The 12,794-nt window shown below is 42.6% G+C and overlaps 1 protein-coding gene across 8 annotated transcripts in view; it reads right to left on the bottom strand.

The window, feature by feature from the left end:
* The window catches only part of INCENP (inner centromere protein), a 31,474-nt gene extending 29,482 nt beyond the window's left edge, over positions 1-1,992 (bottom strand). For 2 of the 8 annotated variants that reach the window (XM_070228810.1, XM_023654199.2), the window contains exon 1: positions 1,620-1,783. The gene's annotated coding sequence lies outside the window, so the exon portion shown is untranslated. Of the gene's footprint in view, positions 1-1,619 lie in introns of all 8 variants that reach the window. The other 6 variants (XM_070228811.1, XM_070228812.1, XM_070228813.1 and 3 more) reach the window with 6 other exon arrangements.
* Between the last annotated feature and the right edge of the window lie 10,802 nt (positions 1,993-12,794).

Here is a 12,794-nt window from a genome sequence, read left to right as displayed (position 1 = left end):
CGGCTCAGTGCCTGGCGCAAAAGAAACACTTGTTGGATGAATTAATCCATCTATTAGCAACTGTACACCTAGAAATAAACATCCTACAGGTTTCCCCTCCCCCCACACCCCGAACACACACACACAAAAGGGCACCCAATGAGCTCACTCTACACAGGTTAGAGCACGCCATACTCATCCAAAGCCCCTGGCCCTAGATGCCAAGGCAGCACTAAACAGGGCAGGGCCAAAGGGGCAGGACGGACGGCAGAAGCTCTTGGCTGAGACAGGTCTGCAGCCAGCCAGTCACGGGCTCCGACTCTCCCGTGCCCACCGGCTGCTCCTCCCAGCCCCTCTGCCCCAGAGTTCCGCCCTGGCAAAGTGCAGAACCCCAGTTCGAGGCCAGTTATGAGAAAATCGTTTAAGGAAGCCAAAACCACAACAAAGGTTCAGAGAAGCTACAGAAAGCAACAACCTGCCATCTTTTTTTTTTTAAGTATTTGTTCAAAATAGCAAAGTGGGTGAGAGCTTCTTTCACGAAGTGCACAGAAGTGTTTGGGGCTTCTTCCATGGGGAAGTTTGTTTTTAGCAGATCTCAGCTTGGCTATTTAAAAGAGTCAGTGCACGTTAGAACGGAGACGACTCTGAGAAAGGAGGAATCAGTGCACCAAGAAGGAGGCTCCCGGGAAGAGCAGCAAAAATCTCATCTTCAGCCAGTGTAAGAACCTGTGCGCAAACCCAGAGCACCCAACGTGCCACCGAGGAGAAGGGAGCTCATCCTTCTCTCCCAAAACTTCCCTCACCCCACACACCAGACTAAAGGCCCCACCGCCGGCCTTTGCAATGCCTGTTCCTTTGAGGGTGCAGGAAGGTGGCATCCAACCACCCCTCGGTGAAGGACGGTCATAACAGCTGCTTCCATTTACTGAGTCCTACTCCGTGCCCAGGTCGGCCATCATCTCATTTAATTCTCCCCACAACCTCAAGGATACCCGTGTGCAGATGAGGAAACAGAGGCAAAGAGAAGTTAAGTCAAAGTCACCCAGTAAATCAAGGGTGACGCCTGGCTTTAAACTGTGCCCTTAACCACCACTAAGCCGCCTATTCGATTTCAGCCTCCAAAAGGCAGGTGCCAAGTTTTGGCTCTGGGCAAGCCCAGAGAAGGCTACGGTGGCTGAATGAAACTAAGCTGACAGCGAACGTGGTTGGGGCATGACAAGATTAGGGGCAGCATTGGCCTCCGGAAACGGTCCGTTTAAAATGCTGCTCACTTGGAGGGGCAGGTGTTGAGAGAGGGTTAACTGTACAGATATGCCATCTGGCATAATTCGGTCACACAACCCGGTCGGTGTGCGTTCCTGCGCGTCAAGGTCAACAAAAGGCTTCCTTGGCACAGAAGGTGCTAGGCACTGGGGAGGGGGAAGCGACCGTGCTATTCTCTTGGATCCTGGTGACCTAGGTAGAGGGTGGGGGTCATCTCAGGCTCCAGGACCAAGAGGTGACCGGCCCACTTCCAGGCCGCAAGGGGCAGCGGGGGGGGGGGGGGGGGGAACGGGGCACACCCCCGGTCCGGAGTTGGCGGGAGGGGTAACAAATCGCTACCCATCCCCCACCCCCGCCCGCTGCCCGCGCGCACTCACCCGACTGCACCGCGTCTCCTAAGTGCTACTCCGATCCAAGTCCAGCGGCCACCCTAAGCACAGCCCCCGGCCGGCCCAGACCCTCCGCTCCCGGTGTCCAGGTCTCAGGCTCCGGGGAAACAATGGGCGGCGCAGCGCGGGCGAAACCTACGATTTTCAAAACTGAAGGCTCGGCCAATCCCCGGCAACTTTGTCTGGGAGGATGCAAAACTCTAAAACCAATCAGGTAAAAGGAGGCGCCAGTCAGGCCACCTATTGGCTACTTGGGTTGGCAGTCTGCGGGACTAAGAGGCGGGGAAAGGAAGCGTTGAAACTTTAACCTGCTCAGCTTCCGGGAGCCGTGGTCCCGCGGCCAGGAGAGGAAGTCGCCCGCGGTGGGGGGGATGCGCGCGCAGGGTCTCGCACGCTGGAACTACAAGCCCCAGCATGCACTGCGAAGGCTCCGCGGGGAGTGGGTGGTGGTTTGGGGGCCTTCGTGGGGCCGGGGTCTTGGCCGAGAGCTGGTGTTCATCCTGGGCACCTTCCGTTTTGTAGTTTCTCCAACCAGCCTTTCCTCCAGGCAGGATAACATCTTTCCGACCTCTGCCATCTTTGAAAAGTAAAAAGAAAACGCTTTGTAAATCGCGCCGGAGTTTGTATTTAGGTAGATCCCTCTGTCATTTTTTGGGCGTCAGCGACTTGGGTCCCGCCTATACTGGCCCCGAATGTATTCTTTGGAGCAGTGGTTCTCAATCGGGGGTGATTTTGCCCCATCCTCCCCAACTTGGCAATGTATGAATGCGTTTTAGTTTTTTTTGGGGGGGGGCTTGGGGGGGCATGGTGCTACTGGCATCTGCGGGTAGAGACTAGCCATGCTGCTAAGCTCCTGCAGTGCACAGGCCAGCCCCCCACGGCAAAGAATTGTCCAGCCCCAGATGCCAGTATTGCCACTGTTGAGAAATTCTGCTTTATTCTGTGAGTCAGTGCTACTATCTGTAAAATAAGGCAGTTGAATCTCCAAGAGCTATTTCTACACCTATGCTCATTGCAGCATTATTCACAATAGCCCAGAGGTGGAAACAACCTGAATGTCCATCAGTAGATAAATGGATAAAGAAAATGTGGTATATATGTACAATGGACTATTATTCAGCCTTTAGAAAAGAAATAAATCCTATCTGCTACAATATGTATGAACCTTGAGAATGTCATGCTAAGTGAAGTGAACCAGACACAAAAAGAGGGATGCTGCATAGTTCTGCTTATACGAGGTATCTAACAGCAGTCAACCTGTTAGAGACAGGTAGTAGAGTGGTGGTTGCCAGGGGATGGGGAGAGGAGGTAAAAGGAGAGTTGTTCAACAGGTAGAGTGTCAGTTTTGCAAGATGAAAAAGTTCTAGAGATCCATTGCACAAGAGCGTGCTTACTGGTTACATACTGCAATGTACTTAAAAATGGTTAAGATGGTAAATTGTATGTTACGTGTTATGTTTTAACCCTGCTTCGCAGGTTCTGATCCTGGGCAAGGCCCAGCACAGCTCACAGGCCACACTGGCGGCATCCCAGATAAAATAGAGGAGGATTGGCAGAGATATTAGCTCAGTGACAGTCTTCCTCAAGCAAAAAGAGGAAGACTGGCAACAGATGTTAGCTCAGGGCCAATCTTCCTCACACACACACACAAAAAAAACTACTTAAGCTGGATCATCTTTGTAGTTCCTACATTTCTCTGACATTGCTTTATTCTGAACCTTCTCCTACCCCTCTTGATGAAATGTACTCAGTTCTGGTCTAGTTCCACTGTCTCCTTTCTCAAGAGAACAATAGCTTACTCTCCCCACCCAGATGGTTTTTCTGCCTTCACGTCTGTCTTACTTTAGTCTCCTTCAGAGATGTCCCGCACTGCCACAGTTTCAGCCCCCAAATCATGTTAAAGCAAAGTTAGCAGCTCAAACACAGAAGGAAAGCACATGAACTGAGGAAAGAAATCTTTCTCTACGCTGCCCAGCTCTGGGCCTGTGTCTACCCTGGAACACTGACTTAGTGGAGTGAAACCTGGGAAGGAACAACCAGGTTAGTAGCAGCTGAACCTTATCTCCAACCTACCACTTCCTGAAGGCCCCCTCTCTGACAGTCCTTGTTCTGAGCACTTTCCCATGCATTATCTCCTCGCAGCAGGCTATCAAGGTTTATCTCTATTTTAACTGATGAAAAGAGAGGACAAGTAACCTGCCAAGATATCTTAGCTAAAGAACTAGAATCAGATCTCATGGCTCAGGAAGAGCCTGCCTCCTCCTTACAAAGAATTATTTAAGGGAAGATGTGAGAAAAGAGATTGATTTAACTGCCTTCGAACAACAGAAAGGCTATCCCACAAAAAAATGAATTAATTAGACTTCTCTTGGGTTTTATTCAAATTTTCAGCCCATGTCTCCAACCCTCATGTCCAAAACAACGTCCCCTGCAAGATCAGCTGCCCTACTTAATTCAACTTCAATAACTTTTTGCATGTCCGTGTGTTCCAGACACTGTGCTGAGGACACATGGGTGAGCCTAGCAGATGTGACCCTGCCCTCATGGAGCTTACAGTCTGGTGGACTATATTTATATTATTAGAATGCTGGGATATTAGAGATGGATTTCTGACGGTAAAATGGAGCAGAAGAAGTCATAGGTAGAGATTAGCATGAAGAAGCCTATGATAGAATGTTCTGGAAAGCACTGAGGAAGCCCCCTCCCTGATGAGCACTGCAGTCCCCCAGTGGTGCCAGGTCCTTTGGAGACAAAAGCGGGGTCTGAAATGTGGATTCCCTGTGAGATTAGGAAACCCTCTTAACATCTGCCCAAGAAGAGAAACTGGCAGCTCTAGGCCTCTAGAGCAAAGAGAGAGGAAATCCAGAGGTCTACGATAGTCTTCCAATAGTTTTGCTCTAGCATCCAGCAAGAAAATTTTAAAACCTAGGTACATGTTTTTTGAATTGACCTTTAAATTCTTTTCCTCATTTAAATGGTTGCAAAGGGTGTAATTTTCAGTGAGTTGTAAATCGTGACATTCTAAGATAAAAGTCTTGCATCACTCTCTTAAATGTATCCAAGGAAATGAAAATGCCATAGCAATTTAGTACCCATCATGATCCATTTTTTTCATATATCTTATTTTCCCATCTTTATTAAGGTATAATTGAGAAATAAAAATTGTATTTTGGGGGCTAGCCCTGTGGCCTAGGGGTTAACGTCAGCACACTCCACTTCGGCAGCCCAGGTTCAGTTCCCAGGCAGGGACCTACACCACTCATCGGCGGCCATGCTGTAGTGGCATCCCACATACAAAATAGAGGAAGATTGGCACAGATGTTGGCTCAGGGTGAATCTTCCTCAGCAAAAAAAAAAAAAATGTATTTTTAAGGTGTATGACATGATATACTTACACATTGGTTTTGGTATACTTACACATTGTTAAATAATTGCCACAACCAAGCTAATTAACATAAGCATCACCTCACATAGTTACTATTTTCTTTCTTTCTCTCTTTCTTTATAGTGAGGACACTTAAGATCTACCCTCTTAGCAAATTTCAAATATATAATACAGTATTGCTAACTATATTTACATGGCTGTACATTAGATCTCCAGAACTTACTCATCTTGAATAATGGAAACTTTGCACGCCTTGACTAACATCTCACCCTTCCCTCTCCACAGCTCCTGGAAACCACCGTTCTACTCTCTCCTTCTGTGAGTTTGACTATTTTAGGTTCCGTGTACAAGTGAGATCATGCAATGTTTGTCTTTCTGTGTCACTTAGTATAGTGTCCTCCAAGTTCATTCAGTTGTCACCAATGTCTGGATTTCTTTCTTTTATAAGGCTAAATAACATTCCATTCTGTATGCATACCACATTTTCTTTATCCATTCATCCATCAACAGACATCTAAGTTGTTTCCATATCTTGGCTATTATGAATAATGCTAGTATGGACATGGGAGTGCAGATATCTCTGAAATAATAACTTCATTTCCTTTGGCTATAGGCCCACAAGTGGGATGGCTGGGTCATAGGTAGACCTATTTTTAATTTTTTGAGGAATCTCCATACTGTTTTCAATAGTGAGTGTACCAATTTACACTCCCACCAACAGTGCACCAGGGTTCCCTTTTCTTCGCATCCTCACCAGCACTTGTTATCCTTTGTGTTTTTTTATGATAGCCGTTCTAAAGGTTTGACGTGAGGTCTCATGGTTTGGATTTGCATTTTCCTGATAACGAGTGATGTTGAGCATATTCTCATATGCTTGTTGGCCATTTGTTATCTTCTTTGGAGAAATGTCTATTCAAGTCCTTTGCCCATTTTTTAATCAGGTTATTTTGTTGGTGTTTTTGAGTTGTAGGAGTTCTTTATACATTTTGGGTAATAACCCTTTATCATGTATATGGTTTGCAAATCTTTTCTTCCATTCTATAGGTTGCCTTTTCATTCTGTTGATTGTTTCTTTTGCTGTGTAGAACTTTTAAAGTTTGGGGTAGTCCCATTTGTCTATTTTTTCTTTTGTTCTCTGGGCTCTTAGTATCATGTCCAAGAAATCATTGCCAAGACCTACATCAAGCAGCTTTTCTCCTATGTTTTCTTCTAGGAGTTTTACACCTTCAGTCTTATATTTAAGTCTTTAATCCATTTTGAGTTAATTTTTATGCGTAGCATAAGATAGAGGCCCAGTTTCATTCTTTTGCATGTGGCTGACCGGTTTTCCTGAAACCATTTATCGAAGAGATTAGCCTTTCTCCATTGTGTATTTTTGGTGCCCTTGTCAAAGATTGGTTGACCATATAGGTGTGGTTTTATTTCCAGACTCTCTATTCCGTTCCATTGGTCTGTGTGTCTGTTTTTATGCCAGTACCATACTTTTTTATTACTATGGCTCTGTAATATATTTTGAAATCAGGAAGTGTGAGGCCTCCAGCTTTGTTCTTCTTGCTCAAGATTGCTTTTGGCTATTTGGTCTTTTGTGGTTCCATATGAATTTTAGGATTGCTTTTTCTATTTCTGGGGAGAATGCCATTGGGATTTAGTAGAGATTGCATTGACTCTGTGGATCACTTTGGGTAGTATGGACATTTTAACAATATTAAGTTTCCAATCCATGAGCACAGGATGTCTTTCCATTTATTTGTGTATTCTTTATTTCCTGTCGTCGATGTTTTATAATTTCCAGTGTACGAGTCGTTCACCTCTTTGGTTAAGTTTATTCCTAAGTATTTTATTCTTTTTGTTGCTATTGTAAATAATAATGTTTTCTCAATTTCCGTTTCAGATAGTTCATTGTTTATGTATAAAAATGTGACTGATATTTATATGTTGATTTTGCATCCTGCAACTTGACTGAATTTGTTTATTACTTCTAACAGTTTCTTGTTGTTAAGTCTCTAGGGTTTTCTACATATATGATCATGTCACTTGCAAACAGAGACAGTTTTACTTCTTCCATTCTGATTTGGATGCCTTGTATTTCTTTTTCTTGTCTAATTGCTCTGGATAGGACCTCCAGTATTACATTGAAAAGAAGTGGCAAGAGTGGACATCCTTGCCTTATACTGAATCTCAGAGGGAAAGCTTTCAGTTTTTTCTCATTGATTATGATGTTAGGTGTGGACTTTTCATATATGGCTTTCATTTTTTCTTTCAGTACTTCGAATATATTATCCCACTCTCTCCTGGCCTGCAAAGTTTCTGCTGAGAAATCTGCTGATAGCTTTATGGGCATTCCCTTGTGTGGGATGACTCACTTTTCTCTTGCTGCTTTTCAAATTTCTTCAAAATTTGTCCTTGATTTTTGACAGTGTGATTATAATGTATCTTAGTGTAGTCTTCTTTGAGCTGATCCTATCTGGGATTCTTTGAGCTTCATGAATCTGGATGTCCATTCCCTTCCCAAGATTTGGGAAGCTTTCAGGAATTATTTCTTTAAATAAGCTTTCTGCTCCTTTCTCTCATCTCTTTCTGAGACTGCTATAATGCATATATTGATTCTTTTTATGGTGTTCCATAAATATCATACATTTTCTTCATTCTTTTCTTTCTTTTTTCCTCCTCTGACTGGTTAATTTCAAATGACTTGTCTTTGATTTCACAGATTCTTTCTTCTACTTGATTGAGTCTATTTTTGAAGCTCTTTGTTGAATTTTTAATTTCAGTCATTTTTTTCTTCAGCTCCAGAATTTCTGTTTGGTTCATTTTTATGATTTCTTTCTTCTGAACTTCTCATTTTGTTCATGTGTTTTTTTCCTGATTTTGTTGAGTTGTCTATCAGTATTCTCTTATAGCTCACTGAGGTTCTTTAAAACAATTATTTTGAATTCTTTGTCAGGCAATTCATAGATCTCCATTTCTTTAGGGCTGGTTATTGGAAATTTATTGTGTTCCTTTGGTGCTGTCATGTTTCCTTGATTTTTCATGCTCCTTGTAGCCTTGCATTGATCTCTGTGCATTTAAAGGAGCAATCACCTCTTCTAGACTTCTTTGCACTGGCTATGGTGGAGAAAAACCTTCACCTACAGGTGGATGTGAGGGTGCTAGCTGGATGGAGTGTGACAGGTCCAGCTTTAGGGTAGCACAGTGGCAGCTATGGCTCTGAGGGAATGCAGTGGCATGGATTCTGGAAAGGTATATCAGCTGAGGTCAGTATCAGCAAAGACTGCAGGGTCCTTTGGCAGCAAAGGCTAAGGGTGTCTGCAAGGGTGGTGAGGGCTGCTGGGGTCCTCCCTGGCAAAGGCTCCTGGAGCCCTCTTGCTCTCCTTTTCCCCCATGGGGAAGGTTGTGGCCTAGGGGATCTCTCTTGGCACTGAGCTGTGCCAGGTGGGGGGATGGGGTTGCAGATAAGATGCTTTCTACACTTTTCTATGCAGATATTCTCAGTTTTTGTGCTCTACTGTGTTGCTGAAGCTTCTGTGTTGTACTCTGGAGCTTTCCCAGAGCTATTTTTGTCAATGGGTAGTTTTTAAATTGTTATTTTTGTGGAGGGACAAGGGTTGGGACCCCCTAGTCATCCATGTTGCTGACATCCTGTCTCCAGCAATATCCAGCATGATCCATTTTGAAAATGCATGAATGAGTTATTCTTTAACAATAAAAATAAACTTACGTTATTCCTTTTTCTTCTTGAACTCATATATATGGCACTTTGCCACATAATTTTGTCTAACTGTAATTGATTAACTAGCATAATTCTCTGAGACAAAAAACATATATAAAAATTGAACTTATTTTTCTTGTGACCATAAAGCTCTATGTATTAGAATTTTTCTTCCGGGGGCCAGCCCAGTGGTGCAGTGGTTAAGTTCGCACATTCCGCTTCAGCGGCCCGGAGTTTGCCAGTTCGGATCCCGGGTGTGGACCTATGCACCGCTTATCAAGCCATGCTGTGGCAGGCATCCCACATATAAAGTAGAGGAAGATGGGCACGGATGTCAGCTCAGAGCCAGTCTTCCTCAGCAAAAAGAGGATGATTGGCAGCAGATGTTAGCTCAGGGCTAATCTTCCTCAAAAAAAATTTTTCTTCTGGACTGTCATCATTCCAATTATTATTTTTACGTAATTAATCAAAGTGACATAAACACAATTACATATTTTGATAAATAATAAATATTTTTAAATGTTAAAAATATAAAATATATTTTTAAATGTAAAAAATTGGAAATGAATCGATTATCTGGATGGGGCTTTTTAAAAACATATATGTATCTGTATTTGGATTAATGGTATATTAGTGTATCTATTAATATTACTTACTGCTATAAGGAAACAGGCTTCAGTACAAAATATATTCCTATTTTTTCTGTTTCTGTTTTTAATGCATGTAAACTCTTGATAACTTAATCACATAAATGGAAATGGAGATTTGGTTATAGTGTTATCACTCAATCCTTTGAACTCCTTTTGAGATATAAACCAAAAATGTCATGGAGATATATAAACCAAAATTGTGTGTGTGTGTGAGGGAGATTGTCCCTGAGCTAACATCTGTGCCAATCTTCCTCTATTTTGTGTGTGGGACGCCACCACAGCATGGCTTGATGAGTGGTATGTAGGTCCGTGCCTGGGATCTGAACCCACGAACCCCAGGCCGCCAAAGCAGAGCACACCAACTTAACCACTATGCCACCGCGCCAGCCCCCAGAATTATTTTTAATAAGTGATCAGCTGATAATGCCATAAACTTTATGAATATTTGTGAGAAATTCTAAGGAGAGAAATGGTGCAGGACCAGCCTTACTAAGGTGGAGCTGCTAATGGAAAAACATTGGCAGGCATTACACAGAGCCTGATATTACGGTCCACAGCTGAATTCTCAAGAACTTTCTAGAGAATACAAAAACAACTGAAAGTGTTTTCTTTGATACCTCCAGTCAGTGTGTCCAAGAACTGACCTCTCTGCTATCTACCAGCTAATCATTTACCCCCAAATTTTGCAAACAAGATTCACTGTTACCAGGTTGTCTCACATATTTTTCCTCTTCCCTCTGCCCCCTCTTTTTATCAATCCTGTTTTTCCTTTTCCTGTTTCACTCAGTCTACCGACTGACTCCTTCACATGTGAGTAAATAATTTGCAAGCACAATAATTAAATGTTTCTGAATTATTCTTTCATAAAAGCAAATAACTGGAAATTAACCAAATAGTAAGAGGGTGTGTTACCCAATCTTTAGTCATTCACTTTATCAACACCAGCATCAAGACTTCAGCTGTTTCTTTGACTGTCAACTTTAGTAAGTTTCCAAAAGGATGAAAGTCTGCCCTTCTTGGGTAGAAGAGAGAAGGACATTGTGAAAGGGGTGGGGGTTGGAAGGAGTGGAGAACTAGCTGATGGCAGGTACGTACTCAAGGAGATCAAATTTAAAAAATGTATATTCAGGACAAATCTAAGAGAATATTAAATTGACTCCCTTAAAATTCTCAGAATGTCTTTTTTTGTTGTTACCCTCAATGGGGGAGGTGTTCCCCAATTTGAAGACCACTGCGCTACATGCAGCTTCCTCCCTACATTGAAGGCCTCTTGGGTCAATGCTATAGTCAAAGGTACAACTTGGGGGCTGGCCTGGTGGTGCAGCGGTTAAGTGCGCATGTTCCGCTTTGGTGGCCCGGGGTTTGCCGGTTTGGATCCCGGGTGCAGACATGGCACCACTTGTCAAGCCATGCTGTGGCAGGTGCCCCACATAAAAAGTAGAGGAAGACGGGCACAGATGTTAGCTCAGGACCAGTCTTCCCCAGCAAAAAGAGGAGGATTGGCAGCAGTTAGCTCAGGGCTAATCTTCCTCAAAAAAAAAAAAAAAAAAGATACAACTTGAGCTCTGAAAGACTGCCTAAATCAAAACTGTTTTCTCTGAGTTCTGAGCAAAGAGCAGCCCTGGGCTAGCATGTCGGGTGAAGCAAGATGGTAACATTAGAATTGTATCCACTTCCATCTGGCCTTGGTTTAACCGTGGTGCTTGGCCAGAGGATTTCAGACTTCCAGGACCAGAAATAATAATTGGGTAATGTGTAACCAGATTCTCAGGAATGTGGGCTACGTGGCTGGTCTCGTTTTTAAGTTAGAGAGTCCTTGGCACAGCCTATGGACCTGGAGTAGCTCATCAATGTCACAGGCAGGAATCCTGCCAGCATCCCTATAGTATTATTAGTGCTGTTTTTTAAGAATAAGCTGTGCATAAATTAGTGGGAGAATTTGAAATGTTTAAGAGAAATTGGCCTGTATCAGTAACAGTTTAGCCTTGTGATCCTTTTAAAAATTATAAATTTATAAAGTTACAAAATTATAATTATTTTATATTTATTTATTATATGTATTATAAAATTATAACTTATAAATCCTTTCATAAATATATATAAATTATAAAATGCATAATTGACTAATTAATTTAGACTTGTATTTTTATGCTGGAATCCTACATAATTTATATACAGAATTGGATTAAGAGAGTTTAAGATTCATCATTGACCAAGATGCCCTTAATATTTCCCTCAGTTTGACTAAAATTTAGGTTTCTTCCTGAGTTTATGTCCTGACCTCCCTTTTCTTAGAACATTTTCTTTAGAAAACTTGGAGTTGTAAATTCTTTCTCTGCCTCTTTGAACTATATGTAAATTTTTTAAAAGCCTCTTGCCAGTTTTACAACCCAGGAATGTCTTTCTCAAGGACCTGGGAGCCATCTCTTTGAAACGTAAGCATCAAGAAAGAAAGCACCCCTGTCTCCCAAGCTCTGTGGAAGGGCAGGTGTCTAACTTCAGCGGGTGCCAATTAGCAAACACAGGTGGCCTAGCCACAAGAGATAAACCTCTGCAAACTCAAGAATAACTCAATGTGATACCCACATCCCGCTGGTCACCCTCCAGCTGATCAACCTCCAGTCCTCCAGTACTTTCCCACTAGCCCGCCCCAGCACTGAAACTCCGCCCCCTTGCGTTTAGCATAGCGGAGCTCAGGCTGCATTGTATTCTCTCCCTCCTTGCTGTAGCCTTAAATAAAGTCTTCCTTGCCTGTGCAACTTTGTCCAATTTTTACTTTCACACCATATTTATAAATTTCACTTATTATATGTAGAATGATGTAAGTACTGGATTGAATCACATAAAATTGCCAGTATTCGACTATTTTTTGACCTAAGAAAACGCAATTTCATATGGTTCAACATAATGCCTAGGATGGTTTGTTAAATCAGACTACTGGAGTCCTGAAAAAAAATTAAATGTGTGGGGCCAGCCCAGTGGTATAGTTTGTGCACTCCACTTCGGCAGCCTAGGCTTTAGTGGTTTGGATCCCAGGCACGGACCTACACACGGCTCATCAAGCCATGCTGTGGTGGCATCCCACATACAAAGTAGAGGAAGATTGGCACAGATGTTAGCCCAGTAACAATCTCCCTCAAGCAAAAATAGGAAGATTGGCAATGGATGTATGGATGTTAGCTCAGGCCCAATCTTCCTCACCAAAAGAAAATTAAATGTGTAAAATTTTAAATACAACCTAAAACATTTAAAGTTTAACTAAGTTTGTAAATGCGATCTTAAAGGTAATTATTAAAATTTGCTAGCTTATACATGTAAAATGAACTTTAAAAGCTTCAGGAAGAATCAGGGTTTTAACATCTAACTTTAATAAATTGAATATTTTAAAAAACACACTCACTCCTGAATCACCTTTTTTG

This window comes from Equus caballus, chromosome 12, assembly GCF_041296265.1.
Source record: "Equus caballus isolate H_3958 breed thoroughbred chromosome 12, TB-T2T, whole genome shotgun sequence".
In the NCBI taxonomy this organism is placed as follows: domain Eukaryota; kingdom Metazoa; phylum Chordata; class Mammalia; order Perissodactyla; family Equidae; genus Equus; species Equus caballus.
Note: the sequence above shows the minus strand (reverse complement) of the source record. Positions and strands in the feature narration are given on the sequence as shown.